We start from the raw sequence: 14,196 nt of genomic DNA, 5'->3' as shown, positions 1-14,196 counted from the left end.
GAAGAATGTTATTGAATTAGATAACACGATAATTGATTTAAGAGAGAAATAATTACTACAGAAATATAATATGACAAAAAATACCCCCCAAATAAACAAGAATGATTCGTGATGTAAATCGACAACCATTCTTTGAACAAAACAAGCAGGATGGCTTCAACCGAATTGATTTTAGGTAAAACTAGGATTGAAATGAATGAGCAAGCGAAGCAGAATTTTGAAGAATGGTAAAGGAAGTATCAGAAGACCGCGATTGGTCAAAAACAGCAATTTTTGCTCCTGGATACTTGTAGAATACTTTATCAACACAACACATAGCTTATACTTCATAAAAACGAATAATTCGAAGCTTCCAGATAACCATCAGTTCCAGACGTCTGTATAATATATTTAATAGAGACTTATAGGGTACAGAGATGATTGCTTAATAAGGTACTGAATAATTCAGAAACAATAAGTGATTGACTCATTGGGAATTGAGGGTGGGAAACAGCAAATTCTAAAATCTGCTGGCATAAGCTACCTTATGCCAAAAGAATTGAGGTAGTTTACAAATATATGCATTGAAAATGGTTTCAGACAATGACAATACAATCATCCTGTGGTCCATCTCACTACATACAGACACAAAGGTCAAGGTTAATCGACGAGACATTGATGTCACGACTACAGGGATATGGAATGTCTCTCACAAAAATTATCATTCTCTATAGATGACAATGTGTCTATGAAAAGAAATATGGAGAAATTATTCAAAATGATATAATGATCTGGAAAAATAATTAAATAGAATGTGAAATTGAAAGGTAAAAATAATCTCTATAATAATCTCTATAATATAATAATAATAATTAATAATAATAATAATAATAATAATAATAATAATAATAATAATGATGATAATAATGATAATAATAATAATAATAATAATAATAATAATAATAATAATAATAATAATAATAATAAAATAATAATAATAATGATAATGATAATGATGATGATGATGATGATGATGATGATGATGATGATAATAATAATAACAACAACAATAATAAAAATAATAATAATAAAAATAGATGTATTGAGTATAAAAAACAACAAAATACGTAATTCTTCCCTTATACAAAATATACAAAACAACAGCGGATTTTCGAGATAAACAATCTTTTAAGCTGAATCAACTGTTAGTTTACAGAATCAACAGTAAAAGAATTGGTGAGGATTTTTCCGTTTGATGTCCGGAAGTCAAACGAAAAAGAAAATAAATTTATTAATATCGGGCTAGACATTCATTTTGATTGTTTGTGTGGCGATCATACTTTTATCCAGTCTGGCCCCTCGTTACAGCTGTTGTTGATGAAAGCCTCTAGTACAAAGCTTTTGATTTCAAGTGTCTCTGTTTTAAATCAGCAGAAATCTGAAATAAAAATCAAATACAAACTCTAAGTTTTGTTTAAAAATTTCAGATCAAAGTTATCGCATAAAGGTACATACATTTAAAAGCACAAAAATAAATAATTCATTTTTTAAAAAATTCTACATAATTCTAGATAATGGCATTGAGAGAAACTTGGCAATATTTTAAACTTGTTGGCTTTGTTCAAATGGAAATTAATTATTTTATTAATTGTATGCTTACAACACAGAAATCGAACGTTTTCAAATATTCCATCAAATGTTTTAAGGTTATTAAAATCACTTTAACATTAAAAAAAATTAGCATAGAAACAATGCTGAAATCGTACTTTAATCGTAGCTTAGCGTTTCTCGATAATTCTAACTTTATAATCAAACCAATTAAGAGTGTTTATAAAGGTCACATAACTGAAAAAAGATAACTTTTTTCTTCAAAGCGTTTTAATATGTATATAATGAAGGTCACTGCAAGCTCTCACTGCGCACGCAGCCATATACTGCCATCTGTTGGCACGCTACAGAACTAGTCCGCGAACTTTTTGATACACCTCGTACATACATGTAGATACACACACATACACACACTCACATATAAATAAATAAATATATATATATTTATATGTGAGTGTGTGTATGTGTGTATCTACGTGTTTGTACGGGATGTTTTCAAAAAGTTCTTGGACTAGTTCTGTAGCGTGCCAACAGATGGCAGCATATGTTTGCGTGCGCAGTGAGAGCTAGCAGTGACCTTCATGAGGCAGTGTGCCAAGTGATGCTGCTGTGTTTATTTCGTAAGTTTTGAAATTTGTGTTCTTCTGATCACGTGTATGCTGTTGTCTGCGATTTTTATAATGGACAGGAAGTTGGAACAAAGAACCAAGGTGAAATTTCGTGTTAAACTTTGGAAGTCTCCAACAGAAACATTGAGCATTCTTCGGCAAGCTTACGGCGACGGGGCAATGGGTCGTACGCAATGTTTCGAGTGGCATGGGCTCTTCAAAAGCGGAAGAACATCCCTGGAAAACGATGAGAGTTGTGGGAGATCTGGCACGAGCGACATGCCCGGAAATGTTGAGGAAATTCATCAGCTTCAGCATGAGGACGTTGGAGACAATCCATATATATATATATTATATATATATATATATATTATATATATATATATATATATATATAACACAACACACAATTACTTGCTATGCGAGTACATCTCCGTAATATATATATATATATATATATATATAATATATATTATATTATATTATATATTAGAGACAAACCACTATTTTGCAAAACAACAAGGAAGACTTAATCAATACATAAAATTTTAATAAAAAGTAAAAAAAAACCGCCACTACAATTGTTTCTTGTCCTGATCGACAATCTTCAGGTGGACTTCCAATCTAAAATATCAATATTTTAAAATATAAAAATAATAATTTTTAAATAATTAAAGTATTAATGAAAAATATAATATATAATCTATATATAACCTATATATAATCCATATATAATCAATATATAAACATATATAAACTAAAATAGTGGTTTTTGTCTCAAATAATATTATATAATATTTTACTATAAATGGATTTAATCCTAATCTGATTTTTTCCCTGTAATTTGGATTTATTCCCTTTTTAATAATATTCCCTATATATATTAATATATATATTATATATATATATATAATATTATATATATATATATATATTATATAGCTTCTACAGAACTAGAACTGTTTCATTCAAATGAATCTTCAGAAGCTTCATTTGAATGAAACAGTTCTAGTCCTGTAGAAGCTCCTATAAAATAAATTAATTTACTCTGCTATGTATTGAGTACCTTATTAACTGTGGTTAACCCCGACTCAACCCGGGACCTACATATATATATGCATTTACATACATATAATTATTTATTTATATATATATATATTTATCTATATATGCATTTACATATATATATATATATATATTTAATTTATTATATAGAGGGAGCTTCTATATAAATTAATATATTATATATATATATATATGCATTTGCATATATATATATATATATATATATATATATATATATTTATATATATATGCTTTACATATATAATATATATATATATATATATATATATATCTATATATATATATCTATATATTATATAATATATATATACACATATATTTAAATATTTAAATATTTCTATGGATTGGTAAATAACCAGTATTTTCATTAGATTTTATTATTTCTTAATGAGGTTTATAACTTTTAATTGAATACACACACACACACACGCGAATATGATGGAGAGGGAGAGAGGTAAATATATAGATAAGCTGTGAGCTTAAGTGGAATTTAAAGTGAGGTATCTTTATAAAGTATATACGTTAGACAATGCAGCCCGATCGTATTAATGTTATAAGTTTCATACTTTCCCCAAGCACTCTTGTTGATAGAGACGAGTGAAATAGATTTGCGTTCGGCAAGAATTTAAGTAGCATGTTTGACTGACTCTACACCAGCCTATAGAGAGCGATGGACTTAATTTTTGCTGCTTTCTTCACTAAAATGTGAATAGTTCTGATTTCTGTCAAAAGTTTATTAAGTATGGTTCAGTACAACGTCATCAATATTTTGTAGGGCTCGGAAGACGAGATTTGAAATGATTAGTCTTTGACCATGTAGTCCCAGTTCCGTTGTTTTTAGCGTGGGAAGTATTTTATGCAACTATGAAGCTGCAGAGTAAAGGAGTCGAAACGAAACGACAATCGTATCTTTCTCAAGGTTATTAAGTATCAACGTAATACAGCTTGAATTCGAACACGGAACCTCTAGCTTTGGATTTGTCATTGCATCACTGTCCCCTGCACCTTAAGGACATATAAACTATTCAAGAGGAACTGAATCTGGAAACTTCGAAGTAAACTTCACCTTTCATTTGTAATATTTATATGTTGTGGAGGCATATGGCCAAGTGGTTAGAGCAGAGGGATCGGGGGTTCGAATCTCAGGCCGGGCGATGTGTGTGTTTATGAGCGAAACACCTAATCTCCACGCAGCTCCGGCAGAAGGTAATGGCGAAACTTCTGCTGACTCTTTCGCCACAACTTTCTCTCACTCTTTCCTCCTGCATCTTGCAGCTCACCTGCGACGGACCGGCGTCCCATCCAGGTGGAGAACCTATACGCCAAGAAACCGGGAAACCGGCCCTTATGAGCCAGGTATGGCTCGAGAAGGAAAAAAAAATATTTATATGTTGCTATGGCGGCGAGCTGGCAAAAGCGTTAGCACGCCGGACGAAGAGCTTAGCGGGATTTCGTTTGTCTTTACGTTCTGAGTTCAAATTCCGTCGAGGTCTACTTTGCCTCTCATCCTTTCGGGGTCGATAAAATATGTACCAGTTGCATACTAGGGTCGGTCTAATCGACTGGCCCCCTTCCCAAAAATTCGGATCTTGTGCCTGGAGTAGAAAAGAACATTTATATGTTACTATGTCATGGAAGATCTGATACGTCTCAGGTCATTGAAAGACATTTTTTCACGTATAAGACTCACTGATAAACATCTGATACATACACACACACACCGACACACACGCACGCGCGTACACACACACACACACACACATACATACATACATTTACATGTGTGTGTATGTAAATGTATGTATGTGTGTGTGTGTGTGCGTGCGTGTGTGTCTGTGTATGTATCAGATGTGTGTGTGTGTAAGTAACGTTCTGCCTCTCTTTCTCATGTGTACACATACAAGCATACACTCACACATACTTTCTTTCCACTGCGCATGAGTATACACACACACGCACGCACACACACACACACACGCACACACACACACACACGCAAGCACGCACACACATAGACACACATATATGAGACTCACTCGCGTATGTCTATGAGATTCAAATATAAATACATGCGTGTTTGCGTGTATTCGTGTGTATTTGTGTGTGTGTGTATGCGTGTGTGCGCTAATAGTGTGTGTAAGGATATGTTTCTGTGATGTTTTTATGAAAACATTAACTGAATCAATGCGGTGGTTCACTGTTTAATGTGAAAAAGAAGACAGAGATGGCTGTGTTTATTTACCACGTCTGATTAAACAAGAAAAGGACGCGTGAATCAAACAAAATACAACAATGACATTGTAAAACATGCCTCCTGATACTTAATCATTCTCAATACACCTTTCATTATCATCCGATTCCATGGAAAAAAAATGATGTTTGTTTAACAAAATTTCAAGTATAATTCAAGAGATAATTTTGTTATTTTTCCTACTACTACTACTACTACTACTACTACCACCACCACCACCACCACCACCACCACTACTACTACTACTACTACTACTACTACTACTACTACTACTACTACTACTACTACTACTAAAGAAACGTACCGGCAAGCAAGACAAACATATAATCATAGATTTATTTGAAGCTATTATAAGGTCAAATCTGACAACATTCGTCTTTGTTAGCTCACTATAAGGTCTTCCAGCATTGAACTACATTGAGACGCTATAATGTAGGATTGAAAAACCACTGCTACTACTACTACTCTACTACTACTACTACTACTACTACTACTACTACTACTACTACTACAACTACTACTACTACATTATGCGACTAAATATAGCTCGACAAAGTTTTTGTTGCTTTGTAGTTATTTTATTTCTTTGTTTTGATTTTTTTTTTGTTTTTTTTTGTTTGTTTTTGTTTACAAAGAAATTATTTTCTGTAAAAGATTTTTTCTCGCAGCTTTCTGTATTCGTTATTATTTGTCGTGGCTGAACTCCGAGTTACCTTTATTGACCCCCATTAAGATGATATTTTGGGTCTCTAATCATTTCAGTTAAACATTCACTTCTCAACTGTCACATTTCTATTGTTATTTTATCAACTTACTGCTTAATTTTTTTTTTTACTCTCAATAAATCAAAAAAGAAAAAAAAGTCAATGAGAATATGTCAGCTGAAGATTTAAATCTGGTTGTAAAGTTGATTATATTTTTTTTTCCTCTCAGTAAGATCAATTGTTTGTCCCTTTTACCCACAAAGCAATGAAAAATGTCATACAATTCATATTACTTTCTTTCACTGCTTTTGTATTCTCATCACCTTCAAATCTTTCTGACCATTATTCCCTCTCCACCATCTAATATCAATTTGGCTGAGCTTTATCAAAAATTCGTCAAGTGTATATAACAATTCACAAACTTTTGTTAGGCAGTATTTTTCGTTGTGGACTTGAAACTTATTGACTTCACATATTTTAAGAATAAAGGAATTTCTTTTATTATTTAATATAGCTAAGATTGTCATTGTCTTAGAAGGCCAGGTTTTATAAAGTCACATTCCGGATAACAACGCTAACCAATTTCTCTCTAGTTCCACCTTCAACAGAAATTTGGTTTCGTTATCTGGAAAAGTAAAAACTTTATTACTTCTGTCAGAAATGAAGACATAAGTTAGAAGACATAAGTTAGAAATACTCATCTGATAAGTATTCTAACTTACAAATCTTTTCCTGGTTTTGGACGACCGATTGAATTTTATTAATTCTGTCTTTCATTTGGTATCGATACGGTATCACTGTGCAAACTCAGTGCGGTTTACTCCCTCATATTGGACTGGTCAATCATTAAACTTTATTGACAGATCATTCAAATCTGAGCTGTTAGTGTTGGATAGCGCATTTACCAGCATAAAATTTCCGTAAGACTGTAATGAAATTAGTCTTAAGCAAACATGGACATGCATGTATATTTATCAATTAATGAGCGTAAGCACATATATGTATATACCCCCATGCGATCACTTCGAGATCTGAATTGTAACACACTCGTGAACCTATACAGGCAATGGGTTTGTCTGCAGAGCAAACATTTGATCGCTATAAGCAAACGAATCATCGGTGAAGTTTTCTTGCAAGAAATTGCAGAACTGCTTTCTCGGCCTTGAAAGACTATAATTCATTAATAAACATATGTGTATACACACGCACGCACGCGCACACACACACACACACACACACACACACACACACACACACACACACACACACACACACACACACACACACACACACACACACACACACACACACACACACACACACACACACACACACACACAAACTAAAGTAAACATGGCTAAGTTCCTATGATCAAACAATTTTGACAAAGTCGAAATTAATATTTCCCAACAAAATTATAATGACGTTGTATTTCCTTCTCCACTGATAAATATGCTTGGCCGATAAATTTCAACTGTGTATTTCGACAATGGACCAAACAGCTGAATTACATATCATCAATTATAAAAGTAAGACATTAAACACTATTTTCCTTCTTTCTCCTCTTTACAAAAGGGACTCAACGTATATTTATGAACCTTGATATTCGTTATACTATCCTAAATTCAGTTGTGGCAAAGGGGTGATTTCGTTCCGTTTTAAAGACACCTTATTTACTTTCTGGATCAATCCATCCTCGCATATTCTCCTTAAGAACTTTAAAATCCAGGGAATTAGCAATGTACTTAAACTAAATCTAGAATTCGACTATTGAGTTTATGTTATCGCTCGGAACACCGACAAGAACATCATAGGTGATAATCATTTGTTTGCCTCAGCATAACCACACGTTTCTCGGTAAAAATGTTCCCGTTCGTTAGCCATATCTACATGTTCACTATTGTGTGTTTAGGAATATGATTGGGTTCCACTGAAGATCCAAAGTAACTATTAACACAGAAGTAAACTTTACGACTGGAAGCCTTCTTTCTGTAGTTTTGTTTGGTTACAAAAACAACAATAGCGTCGAGGTTTACGGAGGAAAAAATATCTTAGAAAGGAAACTGTAAGGTATGAAATTGTAAAGATCATTCGTCGTTTGAAGACACAAGTGTGTATATTAATATATCCACACTCAGTTACACTAAGTTACTTTTGAAATGCTATGTATGTATACATATACATACATACATGTATGTACGTATGTATGTATATATGAATCTATGTATATATAAACATATATATATAAACATATATATATATGTACTCCTACACACACACACACACACGCACATACATTTATAGGTAGACATTGATATAGAAGCAATAGATATCGATATATATGCATTAGAGTAATTTCGTTGGAAAAGGAAGCTCTAGCGACTTTTCCGGGCTTTCCTCCACTGCTAAAATTGATGCATTTGATTCACAGCCTGAATATTTGCCAGTCAATGTCCATAGGAGTGACGTGGATAGAGTTCTGGTCTGAAAATTTGCAACAAAATAAACTGTCAAGGTCCAAGCAGTGCTTTAACCCCCCCCCCCCACCACCACCACCAAAAAAAAAACAAAAAAAACAGGTGAACAGCTAGATGTAGAGGCTCCATTGCTACTATATCACCTTCATAGAGGATAAAGAGCAAGGAGAATATACAAGAAAGGAACTTTAATGTAAAGAGAACATCTTTTTACGATCTGAGATGAAGCTCCGCCTGGACGATACATGCATATACAAGTAATCTTTCAGCGACTATAACCCTTCTCCACAAGTTCGTAGCCTTCTGCCCAATATCTAAACTGATAATAACCAAAGGTTCATAAAGACCGATATTAAGGCATAACTATATGTAAGGACACAGATCTGCAGTGAGAGATATTTCAATAGGTTAAAGGTGTTGAGGCAGATTTATAACATTGACACTGTAACTTGGAAGTCTTGGAGTCCTCAAAATCCTGAAAATGAATCTCGTATGGAACACATATTGTCGATTGCTAATATACCGTAAGTGTATGTGTTTGTAGGTCTGTTGTGGATTTGTGTGGGTGGTAGGGCACTAGGGTACAGCCTTGGTGATTTTCGTAAGTGAAGTCACGAGCAAAAAAACAAAAACAAACAAATGAATAGAAAAGCTGCGGGGATATTATGATTGTTGTTAGCTTTGCCTTAGTCCTCATCACCACGTCCTCCTCTCTTCTCCACCGACACCATTATTATTATTATTATTATTATTATTATTATTATTATTATTATTATTATTATTATTATTATTATTATCGCCATTTAACAACAAATACAATAACAACGAAAGGCTATCTGAAGACAAAGCCGTTGCTACAGAAACAAATATTATGCTATTACTACTACGACTACTACTACTACTACTAACTACTACTACTACTACTACTATCGATGTTGCTACTGCTGCTAGCATCTTATCACCACCATCACCACAACTACTACTACTAACATCACTACCACCTCTACCATTATCACCACAAACACCACACGCATCATGAGCACTGCCACCACCACCACCACCACCACCACCACCACCACCACCACCACCGCCGCCGCCACCACCACCACCACCACTAGCAATAGCAATGATAACGTTAATAACTTTAACAGCTTTATGTTCTTACGACTATGTGCTATAAGAAATTTATTAGAGAATATTAAAGAATGAAAGCTGTTTTCTATATTTACGAAGTCAACTGAGTACAAGATAGGAATAGCGCTATCAAATAATATGAAAGATGCAGTCAAGCAGAAAAGTTGCAAACTACTAAAAGAAGGGCAAAAGAAAGCTAAAAGAAATAGACTGAACAATATACAAGAAGATTACTTTCTATGTAGGTATAGGACTCTTTACGGGCGTGCATTATTTTGTATATAGGTATATGGCTATATGACTCTGTGTGTGTGTGTGTGTGTGTGTGTGTGTTACTTGACTTTTTTCATTTGTTTGTTTTCTTTAGATATATTTTTTCATGAAGAATAAGTTACAAAGATAATTTAGGCAGACACAATCGAGCGAAAGATATGAATCTGGTTGAAGAATGATTGCCAAAATGCTGAATGTAAAGATTCATAATTAATGGGGCAAATTAGGAGAACAGTGGAAGAGACTGATAGATTAAGTACATATTGTATAATTTGCAATTAACGTTCTTCTTGCTGGCTGTTCTTTTTTTCGGTCTTTTTCTTCTTCTTTATATCCGGGTGTTTGATCATAACGAAAATAAGGACTTCGCATTTATAGACCTGATATAGCTGGCACCTACTCTATTTATTATACTGACGCAAGGAACAGCGTTGAAGTGCTTTATTTGAAAGGACACTGGGTTAAGCACACACACACACACACACACACACATACACATATATCAGTCACACGCACACACATTAATGATAACGCCGTATTTTCCTTTATGTCTGGTGAAAATAGCTAAGAAATTGAAAGCAGGCGGTTACTTATTTAAGTGCCGAATATGTAAAGACTAAATACATACTGCCAATAGTTTTCTTGCTATTTAATTATGTGTGTTACACACACACACACACACACACACATACACATACACACACACACACACCACACACACACACATACACATACACACACACACACACACGCACACCGCGCGCGCGCAAACGAGATGTGAACAAAGATATTTTATAGACAATCAGCAAGAAAAGTGGAAAAGATATATCAAATACACATCTCTGCAACTCCATTGTTAACTACTCTTAATATATTTTATGAATGCATTTGCATTTGTTTAAAGTACACTTTATTATTATTATTATTATTATTATTAGCCTTTAATCTCTCTCTCTCTATTCGCTCAGTCGAAGTCGACTCTCGGTCACTCGTTGGATCAGTGTCCTCCAGTCAGTTCTATCCTGGGCCGCTTCTTTCAGATTGGCTATGTCCATTCCGGTATCACTCTTGATGGTGTCAAGCCAGCGGGTTCTTGGTCGGCCTATTCCTCTCTTGCCACTGACCATTCCGAGCATGATGTCCTTCTCCAGGGATTTTCTCCGCATAATATGACCGAAATATGCCAATCTATGCTTGGTGATCCTAACCTTTAATAATAATAATAATAATAATAATAACAGTGATAACAATTGAACTAGTACTTACTTTATCGGCTCAAAGTCGACTCATGAATGAACTGTTCTTACACTGTGAAGTGAGATGAAAATCATTGAACTGATTGAGAAGCATTCACTCTCCAGCAGACTTCGATTGAATTCATAAATGATTTGTTTTATTCCTCTGGTAACCCTAGCACAATACCACTCTTTCTACTATTGAACGTAAGGCTCGAAATTTTGGGAGAGGGGCAAGTCAATTACATTGGATCCAGTGCTCAGCTGGGACTTATTTTATAGACCTCGAAAGGGTGAAAGGTAAAGTCGACCTCGGCGGAATTTGAACTCAGAACGTAAAGCAGGAAGAAATACTGTTAAGCATTAGTATTATTCTGCCAGAATAACGGTAATACTTTCTTTATTAACGAAAAAAAAAAAATGACTATAAGAGCAATGTATTAAACAACGCAGTGGGTGGTGGGGCATCACATAAAACAACGTGTAAACAAGAGAAAGAACTAAAACAAAATATATAACAATTTCAACAAAAATTCAAAACAAAAACATAATCCTCAAAACAGGGGAGACATAATGGTATTCGCAAGCGAGCTGGCAGAAACGTTAGCACGTCGGGCGAAATGCTTAGCAGTATTTCGTCTGCCGTTACGTTGTGAGTTCAAATTCCGGCGAGGTCGACTTTACCTTTCATCCTTTCGGGGTCGATAAATTAAGTACCAGTTACGCACTAGGGTCGATGTAATCGACTTAATCCCTTTGTCTGTTCTTGTTTGTCCCCTCTATGTTTAGCCAGTGTGGGTAGTAAAGAAATAGGTATTCGTAAAAATTCCACAAAACTACAACCATCCTAATTCATCAACCAAGCATCCTCTCCTTGTCCCATTCTACTGGCGCATGCTCAGAGCAAGACTGTCCACTCCGACTATGCTTATCACTTTCATACACTTTTTCAACAAATGTTTTAGGAGGCAGAACCTTCCTCTCGACACTCATTTTCCTTTTTAAGTGAAACTTGAAAAATTTGATGCAGATTAGGCCAAACAGGAAGGTCTCTCTCTTCAACCCTTTCAATGTCGTCCACCAAACAGCCTCTTTCTTCAACGTCACCAGAGGGATTTATTGATGACAGGTACATCTATATCTACTGTCCTGAGGTCGTTGAGTAGGTGACCACGCTTCCATGGCGAATCTTGGCTACTTAAAATCTCCTGCTTATTCCGAGTAAGACCATATTGGATAAAAGGACTGCTGATCCCTCCTTCCGGCTAATTTTGGGTTTCCACCAGTAAATTTTTGTACATTCCTTTGTTTTTCCATATTGTTTTCCAAATTTCCCATATTTCATTTTTGCTATACTCGGTACAGGACATGTCTGAGTGATCTGAAGTAGGGAGAGATATGTTATGTGATGTGTTTCTTTTGCTGATGATGTTGATGCTGATTTTCTTGTTGTCATGGTGTATTTCTGTCTGTTTTAATTGTTGTTGATGGTCATGCTTTCGCAGTTGTGGTTAATTGCACACTGTTATTGTTATTGTATTGTGACATTGATAGCAGCAGGGTCATATTTCATCTGTTGTGGACAGAAAAACGTAGATGGTTGCTCTAACCACAAATGTGACAACTTGGTCTTCTACCCTCTACTATCAATTTTTACAAGAGTGCCATTTGGTACTTCGATTAGGTTGACGGTGGCTTCGGGCTTGTGATTTATTTGAAATATAGCTTCATGCCTTTGTTCGATCAGTTTTCTTAGTGTGTGTCACTTGAAGTTTTAACATTACCACATCATTACCATCGGGTAAAACACCCGACACCAACGACCAGATATCTATTTCTGGTTTCGCATCTGCCACCCTCACAATTGGAGCCAGTTTAACCATAAAAGATAGAAAGAAGACGAAAGATAGAAAGAATTGAGACTGTGGAGTTCATTCATGCTTTGGTTTCAGGTCCTGATCTCACATTAATTGAGCCACATTGATTATCGAGCTGGCAGAAACGTTATCACGCCGAGCGAAATGCGTAGCCGTATTTCGTCTGCCGTTACGTTCTGAGTTCAAATTCCGCCGAGGTCGACTTTGCCTTTCATCCTTTCGGGGTCGATAAATTAAGTACCAGTTACGCACTGGGGTCGATGTAATCGACTTAATCCGTTTGTCTGTCCTTGTTTGTCCCTTCTGTGTGTAGCCCCTTGTGGGTAATAAAGAAACAGGTATTTCGTCTGCCGTTACGTTCTGAGTTCAAATTCCGCCGAGGTCGACTTTGCCTTTCATCCTTTCGGGGTCGATAAATTAAGTACCAGTTACGCACTGGGGTCGATGTAATCGACTTAATCCGTTTGTCTGTCCTTGTTTGTCCCTTCTGTGTGTAGCCCCTTGTGGGTAATAAAGAAACAGGTATTTCGTCTGCCGTTACGTTCTGAGTTCAAATTCCGCCGAGGTCGACTTTGCCTTTCATCCTTTCGGGGTCGATAAATTAAGTACCAGTTACGCACTGGAGTCGATGTAATCGACTTAATCCGTTTGTCTGTCCTTGTTTGTCCATTCTGTGTGTAGCCCCTTGTGGGTAGTAAAGAAATAGATTATCTCACGTGGCAAACGCTTCTCTTTTTGTTTCCACACTGGCTTCAGACATCTTTCCGTCAGTCCTTGAGTTAGTCTTTCAACCCGCCAACTCTTCACCTCATTACGAGTTACAATAATTGATTGATTCTGTCGATGATGTAAATGGTTAGCGCTACGCTGTCTTTCTACTCATTTTGAGCAATGACGTTCCTTCTTTAATAATTACTCTCTGCAGCTCAACTCAAGTTCTTCTGTGACTCGAGTTGCGCTGTTA

The 14,196-nt window shown here is 35.3% G+C and overlaps 1 long non-coding RNA gene across 2 annotated transcripts in view; it reads right to left on the bottom strand.

Annotated features, from left to right (window-relative positions):
• Positions 1-1,088: 1,088 nt before the first annotated feature.
• Positions 1,089-14,196, bottom strand: part of LOC118767595 — a 169,249-nt gene continuing 156,141 nt past the window's right edge. For both annotated transcript variants that reach the window (XR_005003516.1, XR_005003515.1), the window contains one exon: positions 1,089-1,417. This is a non-coding gene — a long non-coding RNA (uncharacterized LOC118767595). The remainder of the gene's footprint in view (positions 1,418-14,196) is intronic.

Source organism: Octopus sinensis, linkage group LG23 (genome assembly GCF_006345805.1).
Source record: "Octopus sinensis linkage group LG23, ASM634580v1, whole genome shotgun sequence".
Classification (NCBI taxonomy): domain Eukaryota; kingdom Metazoa; phylum Mollusca; class Cephalopoda; order Octopoda; family Octopodidae; genus Octopus; species Octopus sinensis.
This window is presented reverse-complemented; position numbering and strand designations above follow the sequence as displayed.